Source organism: Manis pentadactyla, chromosome 19 (genome assembly GCF_030020395.1).
Source record: "Manis pentadactyla isolate mManPen7 chromosome 19, mManPen7.hap1, whole genome shotgun sequence".
Taxonomy (NCBI): Eukaryota; Metazoa; Chordata; class Mammalia; order Pholidota; family Manidae; genus Manis; species Manis pentadactyla.
Window position 1 is genome coordinate 20,359,952 of NC_080037.1, and position 14,326 is coordinate 20,374,277.

A 14,326-nucleotide genomic window follows, 5' to 3' on the forward strand; every position below is an offset into this window, starting at 1 on the left:
TAGTCTGAAATTGATATATGTATTCTTTAATATTATTTCTAAGAATGACTTTCTAAAAGTAGAAAAACTTTTCTCCAAAAAGTGTTTTGTTCATATAAAGAACAGTAAATAATATATGCTGCAGAATACATGAATAATTTGGTACAATATTACCATCTGATGAGAGCTTTTCAGATGTAGATTATTCAAGTATGAAGAATTTGATTCTATTCACTCTATGCAAATCTAAATGTATAGCTTTGACACCATAAATTAGAGTACAAATATTCCCTTTGAATTTTATAAATAATTTTTAACACGATACATTCAACATTATATTCATACTTTGGCTTGTAATTTTACAAAACAACATGAACATCTCTTGAAAGCCGGTAAGTCTTTATGTTAATTGATGTTAATGGCGTTTGGGTTTAAATTTTTGACATGAATATTCAAAGCTTATAAAAAAAGTGGCAGATGGAGTAGCCTCCAGTATCAGTAAGAATCTTTAGTTAAAAGAGAAAAAGAAAGAAAGAAAGACAGAAGACAGGAATCTTTAGCCCAGTGTTAATGAAAAAAAAAAAACATCTCTGGTACTTTTTGTTAAAGTGAAGATGCAGTGTTTTTTCTGTTTGATTTCTTTCATAAGCTATCTTGATCTTGATCATGAAGTCATCCCATAGTTTCTCTTTGGGTGGGAACATGAATTACCATTAATAAGCACACAGTTTGTTTGACTTACGTTTTCCATGGATTTGTCTGTATCAAATGTCCTCAGATTGTTATCCTTACTATACAGTTCTGTAGTAACTTTGTAATAACTTTCAATTTCATAAATATAAATAATTTTCTAAATTTATTACTTAATTAGAAAATAAAGTCATAGAGAAAAAAAAAGGAAAATAGAAAAACTGTTTCATGATTACAAAATTGAGCTCAGTTGCTGTCCATGCTGAAAAACCAGTCAATCATTTCCAATGGCTATCAATAAATTCATGATGCTAAACTTATTATCAGATGCATTTGTGTTCTACGATTCAGTTATTACTTTTTTAAATTAAAATTTATAAGTAATAGCACTTTGTAAATATTTCTTTGCGATTAATTTCTTGAAAGTAGTATACTTTACAGGTTATTATAATTCATTTTAGTGCTTTGATAGTTATCTATGTTTTCAGATCCTTGTGAATTTCTCTTTTGTGTTCTCATTCAAGAGCAATATTGTGTTGGGCCTGTGGGAATTCATTTGCACAAGAACAAAATAACTCCTGATGGAGAAAGTGGTGAAGAGAGATTTTGGTTTCTCAGTTAAATGTTTAAGGAACCAATATTAAATGGCTTTCAAAGAAGAGAGAGAAAACAATACAAACACAGCTACTAACTTCTAGGATTCAAGGTATTTTAAGAAATATGGAAATTATCCTGTACAGCCTAAAAAAGGAAACAATGAATTATCAAGTCAGAAAAAAATGTTAATATTCTATTAGGCCACTTACTCTATGTTTAAATTTAGTAAATACTTTAACCAACATTATGAAGAAGGTAATAATTAATGAGCCAGCTCCTGCAAATTATCAGGTATTGTAATAAATATTCTACATCCTTTTACTTGTTGAATAAATATAGTTATCCTGATATGGTTATTAGTAACCTCATTTTAATTCATTAATCCTGCTTGCAGAGGATCACACGTCCAGAATATATAAAGAGCTCACATGCCTCAACAAACAAAAAACAAATAACCCAATTAAAAAATGGGCAAAGGAACTGAACAGACAGTTCTCCAAAAAAGAAATACAGATGGCCAACAGACACATGAAAAGATGCTCCACATCGCTAATTATCAGAGAAATGCAAATTAAAACTACAATGAGGTATCACCTCACACCAGTAAGGATGGCTGCCATCCAAAAGACAAACAACAACAAATGTTGGCGAGGCTGTGGAGAAAGGGGAACCCTCCTACACTGCTGGTGGGAATGTAAATTAGTTCAACCATTGTGGAAAGCAGTATGGAGGTACATCAAAATGCTCAAAACAGACATACCATTTGACCCAGGAATTGCACTCCTAGGAATTTTCCCTAAGAATGCAGCAATCAAGTATGAGAAAGATCAGTGCACCCCTATGTTTATCGCAGCACTATTTACAATAGTGAAGAATTGGAAGCAACCTAAATATCCATCGATAGATGAATGGATAAAGAAGATGTGGTACATATACACAATGGAATACTACTCAGCCATAAGAAAAGGGCAAATCCTACCATTTGCAGCAACATGGATGGAGCTGGACGGTATTATTCTCAGTGAAACAAGCCAAGCAGAAAAAGAGAAATTCCAAATGATTTCACTCATCTGTGGAATATAAGAACAAAGGAAAAACTGAAGGAACAAAAGAGCAGCAGAATCACAGAACTCAAGAATGGACTAACAGGTACCAAAGGGAAAGGGACTGGGGAGGATGGGTGGGTAGGGAGGGATAAGGGGGGAGAAAAAGAGGAGTATTAAGATTAGCATCCATAGCGGGGTGGGAGAAAGGGGAGGGCTGTACAACACAGAGAAAACAAGTAGTGATTCTACAACATTTTGCTATGCTGATGGACAGTGACTGTAAAGGAGCATATAGGGGGGACCTAGTATAGGGGAGAGCCTAGTAAACAAAGTATTCGTCATGTAAGTGTAGATTAATGATGAAAAAAAAAAAAAAGCAGTTCCTGTGTGGTGACCTCCAATGAGTTCTACACAATGATATAAAGGGCATATAAAAGTGTAGGCAAAGGGTCTGTTTGTGTTTATACAGAGGATCAAAGCCTAATTGGGCTACCCCGAAAATGAACTAAGATACGATATGAAAAAGAACTTCCAACAATAGCACTCTCGCGAAGACTCATGACAGAAGATGATCAGCAAAAAAAAAAAAAAAACCCAACAAAGATCCACGCACTGCCACAGGTGTAGATGCACTCATCCCACCAGTTCCTGGACTTGCCATGGGAATGAAGAAGGAGATATCTAAGCTGGCCTGTGCGTACAGTAAAACAACAAATTGGACTGGATCTATACTGTTGGAACTCAACCAAGAATTAGGAGAAGTGCAAATTGTAGCGCTCCAAAATCTTACAACTACAGACTATTTACTGTTAAAAGAACATAGGGGATGTGAACAGACCCCAGGAATGGGTTGTTTTAATTTGTCTGATTTCTCTCAGACTGTTCAAGTTCAGTTGGACAATATCCACCATATCATAGATAAGTTTTCACAAATGCCTAAGGTGCCTAACTGGTTTTCTTGGTTTCACTGGAGATGGCTGGTAATTACAGCTATGCTTTGGTTAGGTAACTATATTCCTATTATGTTAATGTGTGTGCACAATTTAATTAGTAGTTTAAAACCTATCCATGCTGAAGTTACTCTACAAGAAGATATGTCAAAGAAATAATCAATCTTCCCAGGTTTTCTTCTGCCTGCTACTTCTGTAGCTTTTCTTCTTCCTACCTAATTACAACCTTTAAATAGAACTCGTGCCACATGTCGAATTTACCGAGTATCATAATTCTTCCAAGTGGTAAAGATACCTCAAGACAAATGCTGGGCATAGAAGCCACAGGTCATAAATATGCAAAGAAGTAAAAAGCTAACCTTTTCAAACAATAAGGCTTCTCTCTCACTTACCAACTTTACATTTCCCTGTATGGCCACGGAAGATGACTGGTTAGCCAGAGACGGGTAAGATTCCTCAATGGAGGAACAACCTAAGACAGGCACAGTCGCAGGGGGGTCATCAGGTGAGAAATTGGGGATCAACAGAGGTGAGGCTTAGAACCTCACCCCCGCCCTATTCTGAGAGAAATCTTCTGCATACATGGATGTTTATTGCCCTGGTCTAGCTCGGATTAACACATAGTCTACAGGCACACACCTGATCATCTACCTTTGCTCTCTTACAACACTAAACTCTGTTTTCTACCTTTATCTCGTATCTACCTACCACTTCAGCATTTTATTAAAAATAATAATAATAGAGAAATGTGGCATCCACATATAAATCAAGTTTAAAAATCAAATGAATATTCATATTTGAACTGACTGTTTATAGTTCATAACGCATGAGCAAAACCGAAAGCTTCTGTGATGACTGCCCTTGTACTGTTCACCATGTAACTTATTCACTATGTAAGAATTTGTTCTCCATGTAAGAACTTGTTCGTTATGCAACAGAAAATTGGAGACTGACGAAAATTAGGCTTGGGGTGGATTAATGATTGTGCATTGAGTATTGACCCCCCTATACAGAAATTTATTGTATTTAACAACTATTTGATCAATAAATATGAGAGATGCCCTCACAATATATATATATATATATATATATATATATATATATATATATAAACACACTTCGAATTGTAAAATAAATAAGTAACCGGGATGTAATGGATAGCATAAGGAATATAGTCAAAATATTGTAACTACTTGGTATGGTGATAGCTGGTACCTAGAATTGTCATGTATATAAATGTTGAATCACTGTGTTGTACACCTGAAACTAATGTAATGTAATACTGTGTGTCAACTACCCTTCAATAAAAAAAATAAAAAATAAAATAAAATAAAATACAGCAAAAAAAAAAAAAAATGAAATGATCTAATATTATTTTCTCTCTCAAGCATTTTCTAAGCAAAAACTTAATAAAATTTTTAATTCCACCTCAAACCTTCTGAAACTAACCCTCTTCTCTCTCTTTTTATGTGTGTGTATAAATATATTTGTATATATATAATACATATACTATATATATATATATATATATAATTTACCTAGCTGTATATATCTTCTTCCAGTTTTGTTTCTCATCTACACATCTACTTATTTATTTACAAAAATTTTATTTCTTTTGATCTTTTCCCTAAGTAAAATGAACCAAATATGTTAAATATATATATATTTAGGTTTTTCTTAGGAAAAAGGAAATCGCATCATGGCACAATGAACCTCTTAAAATTATTTTTCTATAAGGAAGCTTTATAGAAGGTGAATTTGAACTTTGATCTGGAACAAAGCTAAATCTTATATTTAAATATTTTCCTAAAGAAAAAATAACCAATTTAGAACTTGCTTCAAAATTTAGGATTTTGTTAGGAGCTCTCTGTCTTATACTACAAGATCTTTACCAAACAGTTGGCTTTATTATTATTGCCTCAGATAAAAAAGGGTTTTAAAAAAAACAAGGTAGGGAATACTAGGAAAGGATTAATATAACCCATCCATGAATTTTTTTTAATCTTCATAGCACAATAAAAGTAGTAAGCATACTGCATAAGGGCATTTCTGAAGCTTTTATCTAAGAGTAAATATTGTCAGTATTCAAAATGGCAATCACAATCCAGATAAGTCAATGGAAGGCTTTAAAATTAGACATCAGGAAACTATAACACATTCTGTAATAAAAAGTACTGATATAGGGGAATTTGTGGGGGTTTTTTAAGGGGATTCAGGCTTGAAATAGGAGATTTAGTCAGGAAAATTAGTAGACATATTGGTAAAGGAAATCACCCAATTACATGGTCTCCTATACATGCCTGAAAAACCCTAGAAAATAAATATTATTATTAAAAACCAATATCTCAAGTTTCTCTTTTCTCAAATAATTGGGAGTGAGCAAATGAAGAATAAAATATGTAAATATTACAAGCATTGTTCCAATGATTTACTTAAAATCAGTGATACTTATCACAAGCATAAAACCAGAATTTTAAAAGATAATGTAGTTCTTGCATGGTGACATTCTAAAAGAATATTTAGAAGACTCTTCTTAATGTTATATTAATATGGATGTATCAAAGACTGATTCTTATATTAGTTTCCTATTGCTTCTATAACAACGACCACAAACTTAGTGATTTATAAAAGCATATATTTACTATCATACATTTTAGGAGGTCAGGAGTACAAAATCAATTTCATTGGTCTGTCTATAGCCAAGATGTCAGCAAAAGCTGGTTCCTCTTAGAGACTCTATGGAAAATTCAATTCCTTGTTATTTCCATAATCTAGAGCCTTGCATTCCTTGGTTTATGATTCCTTCCTCCTTTCTCAAAACACATCGCTCCAACTTCTCTTGTCTGCTTGCGAGCCTGTTGTCTCCTGCTTGATGATTTTTACTGGGACCATGTAGATAGTCTAAAGCGATCCTCCCATATCAAAGTTCTCCATTTAATCTTTCTGGAAAATCCTTTTTGCTATGTAAGATAACACATTTGTAGGTTCTGGAGATTGGGGGGCCATGGACATTTTCGGGTGACATTATTGTATCTGCCACAATTCTGGACATTTATTTTCTAATCAGTCTGAAAGTGACATAAAACCTCTTTGTAAAACAATATTTGTATTATCTTGGCCATGATCTGTTCTATGAAGGAAAAATATTATGTAAGGATCAGATTACAAATAATTTGAAATTACTCAAAACCAACCACTAAAATAATCAAAGGAGGGTTTTTGATATTGCCATATTTTTTAGGCAATTATAACCAAACTTTTCAGAAATAACAATACTTACATGTCTGTTTGACTTAATTAAAATCTTGGAAACAACCCTGTGGAATACAGAAACCAAAAAGGCCTTCAAATGATTTCAAAACATGACTTTCAATGACTCCCTGTTCTTCCTGTCAACAACTTCCTTCCTTCCAATATGCCTTCAACAACTTCTTATCCATGTGTGTGTGTGTTTGTGTGTACATGGGAAGTTGGGAAATTAGACAGAATTCTTTGGGTGTCATTTCAACAGTGTTTCCTAATCAAGGATCCACTGCCTATCAGAGCCTGTGTCTTAATCCTGTAACCAGGGTTTATCCTTGCCTCAAAACAATTGAAGTCTCAAATTAATCAAGACATCTTTAAATCTTGATAGGATTAACTTTAAATTTGATGTTACCAAATGTGGTTATAATTCCTATTAATAGAGAGTCCTTACTAACTTCCTGACAAATAATTAACTAATCACTGTTACATTTTTTTCCTCATATGTCTATCCACTCGTGATTTCTATCCACTCATCCAGGAATATTATGATGCTTACCTAATGAAGATGAAACTCATGATGATGATGTTGAAAATACATCTTTTGGATACTGTTGTAGTTAAGTAAATTCTAATTTAGTTTATTTCTTGATGGGTTATCTTAAAAGTGATGGGCAGTATTAGTCTGGTTTTGCAGTAACTCTTCCAGAATTCTTTGAATTTAATCTAGTATCAAATGCCAGATTAACCTAAAAGATCAAAATTGCAGCATTCCCTGGGGCATGAAAATTTGCTTAAAATCTACCCTGATATTCATTACACTTTTGATGTAGTTTATAATTTTGGAACTCTTTAAAAACAAAATTGTTAGTTACTTAGGTACTGTGTTAAAGAAATGGACAACAAAAATATGAATTTCTTTATGTCTTGATGCTGCCCACAAAAATATTGCACATAAACAAATAATGACCCTGACCCATTATAAAAGAGGTGATACAGGGGTTGGATAAAAAACGTTAGCAAAATCATAAGGCAAAATAAAGTGTTCTGCCTAAAGTTTTTTCAAATAGAAATCCATGTAGACTTTTATGAATTACACCATAGATGCATGATACCTGCCTTCCAAGTATAAAAATATACTTGCAAAAATCAATGTTGGATCAAAGAGGAGATAATCTGGCAAAGCTAGGTGACTGGGTATTGGCATCAGACAACTTCAGATGGAGACTTGGTAAAGTACTCCGTGAGACAACACTTTAAAATCGAGTCAAACACTGCTGGGTTTCTAAAATAGCAATTCATGACTCACCTGTAACCTGCATGATGCTATAAAAGCTGTAAAAGTGACATATAGACTGAAACTATGTTCTAAAGAAATATTTGAGCATCACTAAATGAATTTTATATTACTATATCACTGTGAATTATGAAAATGCATCAATGAATAGATATTTATTTTCTGTGTAAGTCTAAACCATTGTTTATTTAAAAAGCCACAAAACTCCCAGTGTCTTAGAAAACTTTACAAATGCCTGGACCATTCTGACTTACTTCGATAGTAATGAACAAATACATTTTACTAGAACAATTAGGTGTAAATAATGTGGGGCATTTCCCGAGTATTATGCCCAATAATATGGGAAAGAGGAAAGAGCAAATGACTTATGAAAACATAAATTAGTTGAAATGTCAAATGACCTTGAAATCTCATGTTTTAAAGAACTTTCCTAGCTGTTATAGCCCTGCATTCATTCTTACTTCTAAGGCAGCCACAACTAGCCCCCTGTGTGTGTGTCACCAGTCAGTTCATGTAATAGAAGTATCCATACTCTTAACAGACTACAATATTTTTCATTTTAATCTATCTAAATACTGTGAAAACTGTAATAAGTATACTAATTCCTATCATGTGTATGATCATTAATAGGTACAGGCAACTTTACTCTCCAACTATCTAATCATCCCCTATAAGACTATGATGTATTCTTGATCAGAGGTAGATTTTTCTTCATCTTCAATACAAACAATCTCATGAGGCCCTCTTAATTAACAGTTAAATTAAACAACATTTATCTTTGGGTGTACACTTAGCAAATGAAATGACATCAACTATCCTTAAACAACAAGAATTAATAAGATACAACCATTAAGTATCTTAATTAGAAAACCTCCAGAAGCAGTTTTTACAATGAAGTGGACTGCTGGCCCAACAACCACTGAAAAGCAAATAGCTTAATAAAGTAGATAACATTTACTTAAGGGCATCAGAACATATTTTTTCTGGAAACTGTAATTGTCACTTTTGCCTTCATACTTTTATTACTTATACTTTGTGTTTTTCTTCTTTATTGATTTACTGAAGAAAACATTTACCTTTATAACTTCAGCCATCATTTTTGCATATCATGTTATTGCTACTAAAAATTTCCCACTCATTTTTTACATAATTTTTTTTCTTTCAGAATGTCATCTAGGATACTTCATTACATTAACTTGTCATGTCTCCTTAGGCTTTTCTGACTGTGACAGTTTCTCAGACATTCCTTACTTTTGATAACCTGGACAATTTTCTTTAGATACTTGGAGAATGGCTCTCAATTGGGAATCATTTACTTCTTTTTATAATTAGACTTGGGTTAAGAGTTTTTGGGGAATAAGATCACAGAGGTAAAATGTTCTCATTATATCCTATCAACAATACATTTTATCAGCTTGATTTATCACTGTAGATGCTCATCTTTGCTGAAGACAGGTCTGAGGTAGTATTTGTCAGGTTTTTCCACTTTAGAGCTACAATTTTTTTCCCACCCATACTGTGTGTGAACTTTAGAAGGAAATCAGACTTGCAACCCTTATATAAACAGTGCAGAAGCTATGATACAACCTTGAGAGCAGATCATCTACATAAATTAGGTGGAATTTTATAGAATGCAAGATTTGTCTATTCTGTGTCATTAATTTAATTTATAAAATATCTATCAGGTCAGACCCATGGATCTTATTTTTCAAATTGGGTTATAAGACAGCACTAGTTTATTTATTTCATTCTTTAAAGCATTCCGGCTTTGGCCATTGGGTCCTCTTTCATTTGGCTCTTATTTCCTTTTGATATATTCCCATCTTTGCAACATTTTTATTGTAGTTTTTAATCTTTTCTGTTTTCTGATGCTACAAGTTGGTACAGTATAATTTTGAGTATATTTCCTGCTTCAGTCCTAGAATCAGCCATTTCTTTGAGGAGACTTTGTCCCCTTTATAGGCAAATGGTAGTAAAAACTAAGATTTGGGTGTTCACTTGGACATCGGTGTTCCTAGAACTTCTCAGGTAACAGAGTACAGGGGAATATATGTGTAAACACTAATCCCTGTATGCACACATATCTATAAAGTTTTCTCCATGTAAACATCTGTAGCTATATTGAGGAAAATACAAGTTCATACTGATGTCTCCAACTTTAAGTATCATGTGAATCATTCTGGTCTTTTCTCTTCACTTATTTATAATCTCCCACACTCTCTTACATATGGACATTAAAAATACTGGTTTCTAATACCTTCCATCATTTACTTAATTATTCAATTCCAGTATACAAATATAGCCACATCAGAATCTTTAACCCTTACCCCTGTAGGGTACAACCCGTCAATGAGAGTACAGTGCTTCTGTAAATATTTTACCTTTTGTCTTGGAGATTCCCCTCATTGCCAGAATTATTTCGGTCAGCAACTTTTCTTTCACCCACTCAGTGAGAATGTTTCAAACATTCATAATAAGTTATAGTTTGTTTTTGTTATAGTCTGCATTCTATCCTGACATTCCATGGCATCTTAAATGATTTTTCCAAATTTCTCTACATTAAAGTTCACTCTTACTGGTGTAAAGTTTTACGGATTTTGACAAATAATAGTACCACATATCAGCCAAGTTTAATAGCAAGAGAATATATTCAACATCCTAAAAAGTGCCAACTTATCAATTTTCTTCTTTCATGTATAGTGTTTTTGTTATTGGAGCTAAAACTCATGGGTTTACACCTATTTTTCTTCTAAACATTTCTTCTGGAAGGTTTGTGGTTTTGAGTTTTTAATTTATATTTCTGATCCATTTTGAGTTACTTTTCATTAAGATGTAATGTTTGTGCCTAATTGTACTTTCTGCTCCTTTATTTTTTTTGGCGTTGTTCTCTTTTACATATGAACATCCAATTGTCCCAGCCCCATTTTTAAAGACTATTTTTCTCCATTGAATTGCCTTCGCACAAAGGCACAATTGTTTTTGTTGAAAAGCCATTGTTTATATTTTTCTCTGAGCTTTTTGAATACATGAAACTAGGACATTTTTTCTTTTTTATTTAGATCTTCTTTTCTTTCTTTCATTATAGTTTTTGTGGTTTTCTTCTTAATGATCCTGGACATATTTTGTTAGACTTATACCTTGATATTTAATTTTAATGCTTTTTTAAGTGCTGTTTTTTTAAAATTTAAAATTATAATTGCTTAGTGCTACTATATAGTAAAACAATTGAATGTGTTTACTGATATTCTTTGCTAGGAACTTGTATTCATTTACAAAATACTTTTTTTGTTGGTAGATTCTTTCAATAGATTCTTTGTTTCTATGTGAACAATTATGTTACCAGTGAGAAGATATAGTTTTATTTCTTCTTTTCCATCTGTATTCATTTTATTTATTTTTCTTGTCTTATGTCACTAGCTAGGAGTGCCAATACTATGTTGAATAGAAGAGTAAGAGAGGACAACTTTGCCTTGTTTCTATTATTAGAAGGGAAGCATCCGATCTCTCACTAGTAAGTATAATACTGTGGGGTTTTTTTGTAGGTGTTTATCAGCCAGGGGAATCCCATACTATTGTTAATTTGCTAGAGGTTTTAATATTGACTCGATGTTTGATTTTGTGAAATATCTCTGCATCAATTGATATGATAATAGGATTTCTTCTTTATCTTGTTGATGGAATATGATCTTTGGAATACTCCAAAACTTGAACTCTTCCAGGAGGTGCACCTGAGAACAAAAAAGAGTAATGCCAAGAATAAAAGTAAGATTAATCAATGACCTCTTCACAAATGGGTTCCTCTTTTTGGCTGACCTAGTGAAAAGAGAACTCTTGCTCTTGAAATAAAAAACAATTTCAAAACCTTAGGCAAAGTGTTGTATAAAATTGAATATTAGTGGAATTTAATTTGACCAAATAGGGTAATCTGAGCCATTGTTAGAAGTTAATCTGTGTTAGTTCCACAAGTGAGGTAGGACCATCTATCTCTAAACTGAAAAAAACCAGCATAGCTATTTTAAGTAGACTAAGGTGAATTAAGATACTTTCTCTTTTGGCCAGTACTGTAAATCTTGGGATACAGTTCAAGACAACTTTTGTGTCAGTTCTGGAAGAAATTTAGTTATCCATTTTTTTTAGTAGATTTATGAAGATCATAATCAAGAGACTGAAAAGTTTCTGGGAGTCACTCTTCTGAAAGATGAGTAAACAGTCATTAAAAAAACAAAAGCATGATGAAGTCATTCTGACAAACTCTGAAACTTCAGATCACTTCTCTTCAAACTGATCTTCTCTTCCAAGAGAATCAAATAAAAGGATGAAGTTCTGGACAACCCCTAAAAACTTATTCTGAAACTTTAGATGAGGAGTGATCCAAAGTGGGTAGAAGGGACCAAAAATCATAAGCAAAAATTTTCAAAATTAAATAAAGGAGAACACTGAATATTTGTCCATATTTACAAACATTCAACATGTAATCAAAAAGATGGAGAGGGAAAGACAGAAGACAATAAAGGGGAAAAAGAAATGAGAGAGAAAGGGAAAGAGATCAAATTATATGCTTACTAATAAATTAGTAGAAACTTCTCTTCATGTGCACACCTCCAAAAATAAGTCAGTCAGTGGCAACCCTTCATTTCAAATGTTAGGCAACCAGTAGCCTTACCCCATTAAATCTACCTCTGTAATGAGAGTCAGCCAATCCCTAGAGTCTTTCTTCTTTCAAGACTAAATATATTCTTCCCTAAGTGATATATATTAGATGAAATCTTAATTCAGTTTGAATTTGTACATGGAAACTACATTTCTTTCTTATTCAGCAATGAATTTGTTTGAGATATAATTAGTAGCCTATGATTTCAATATGACAAAGGATATCATAATGCTAATAACATTTCTATTTAAAGCAGGCACAATTGTTCATACAAAATAGAGATGTAACTAAGTTACCAAAAAAATTAATGAGTTCATTACAATAATACGCATGGCCTGAAAATAAAACTAAAATTAACTGTGCAACTCCAGAGTGAACCAAACTTTTTGTTTATATCATCCATACTTTATTTTATCATTAACTCTAGGCTTCTTCTGTAAATCTGCTTCATCTGTACATTTAAAACTGTACATATTTTAAAATACATTTTACTGCTATTTCTTAGGTGATTTTATATATGGTTTGGCATTTTCTTGTCTCCGGTTAAACTTCATGGTATTCATTTACAAAGTAGTTAAAATTTTAAGTGAATAATCTACCCAATCTTTCAATTATAAAATCAAAAAGGCGTAATCATATTAGTCCAGGTATTATGCATTTTCTTGAGAGAATACACAGCATAAGATATTTTGCCTTGAATTATCCACATTTCCTCCTACCCCAGTTAGCAATAATGGATGTAACCATTTAGAAAGATTATATACTGAACATGGAATTTTTTTCAGAAATATTTTTATTTTTCTTCTACATCTCCTTAGGAAGCTATCCTTATACGTGAAAATCCTCATTACAGTTAGAGTTCATTGTCTAGTTCTCTTATGATGAAACACTGATACATAAATCTGAATATAAAGTTATTCATGGACCCAAGGAATGGACTGTTTGGCTTTGGACTGTTCCAGTTTTCATATATTTTCCAGAGTTATTTATATTCGTGCTCTCTTCCCTTCCCAAAACCTCTCAGTCGGACACTCTGTTTCATGTTATGAAAGAGAGAATGTTTATGGACTTCTCTTCTGGAATAAATTATTTTAAAAAACTGGATTAAAGTATATTATACAACTGATTTCGGAGATTGGATAATGAGCAGCATATGATGTGATACCTGAGAAAAGATGGGAAAAAAAGAGAGACTAATCCTACAATCTCTTATCACTGTGCAAGGACAAGAAACTCAGGGAATGCCCATCTCAAGGAGCTGAAGAAAGGACTGGAGTTTGGAAAGGCTGATGTGGCTGCAATTTGGAGCATTTTAACAGCAATTAGAGTGCTCTGCAGAGAAAGAACGACAGTAATCTACACAGAGCCCTTCAATTAGCTTGCATAATATGAGGCCATAACTACGTAGGTGGAAGTCCAGGAGCCCAAGTAAGGGGGCAGTACCATGTAGCTGAAGCTGAAATATTCCCAAAATTTACAAAAGGACAGAAAATATTCATGTTCCAACCATCCAAAGTGGAGAGTATGGATACCATATGGGGGCATTTAGCTGAGATAACAGAAGCATCATACTGTAGGAATAAGGTTAAAGTAGTCTTAACGCCTAGACTTCTTTAGAACTTTTGTGTTATGTATTCACTGTAGTTCAGCAGTTCTCAACCACAAGGGGTGATTTACGCCCAGGAAATACTTGGAAATCTCTGGAGACTTTCTTATCTAACAGGCAGAGGCCAGGAAGGTGCTAAACACCCTCCAGTGAAGAGTCTAACCCACAAAAGGAGTTATACACACTAAAATATCAAGGCAGAAGTTGAGAAACTTTACCCTTGATAAATATTGTGACTTCTAAAACAAGAATGGAGTATCTTCATGG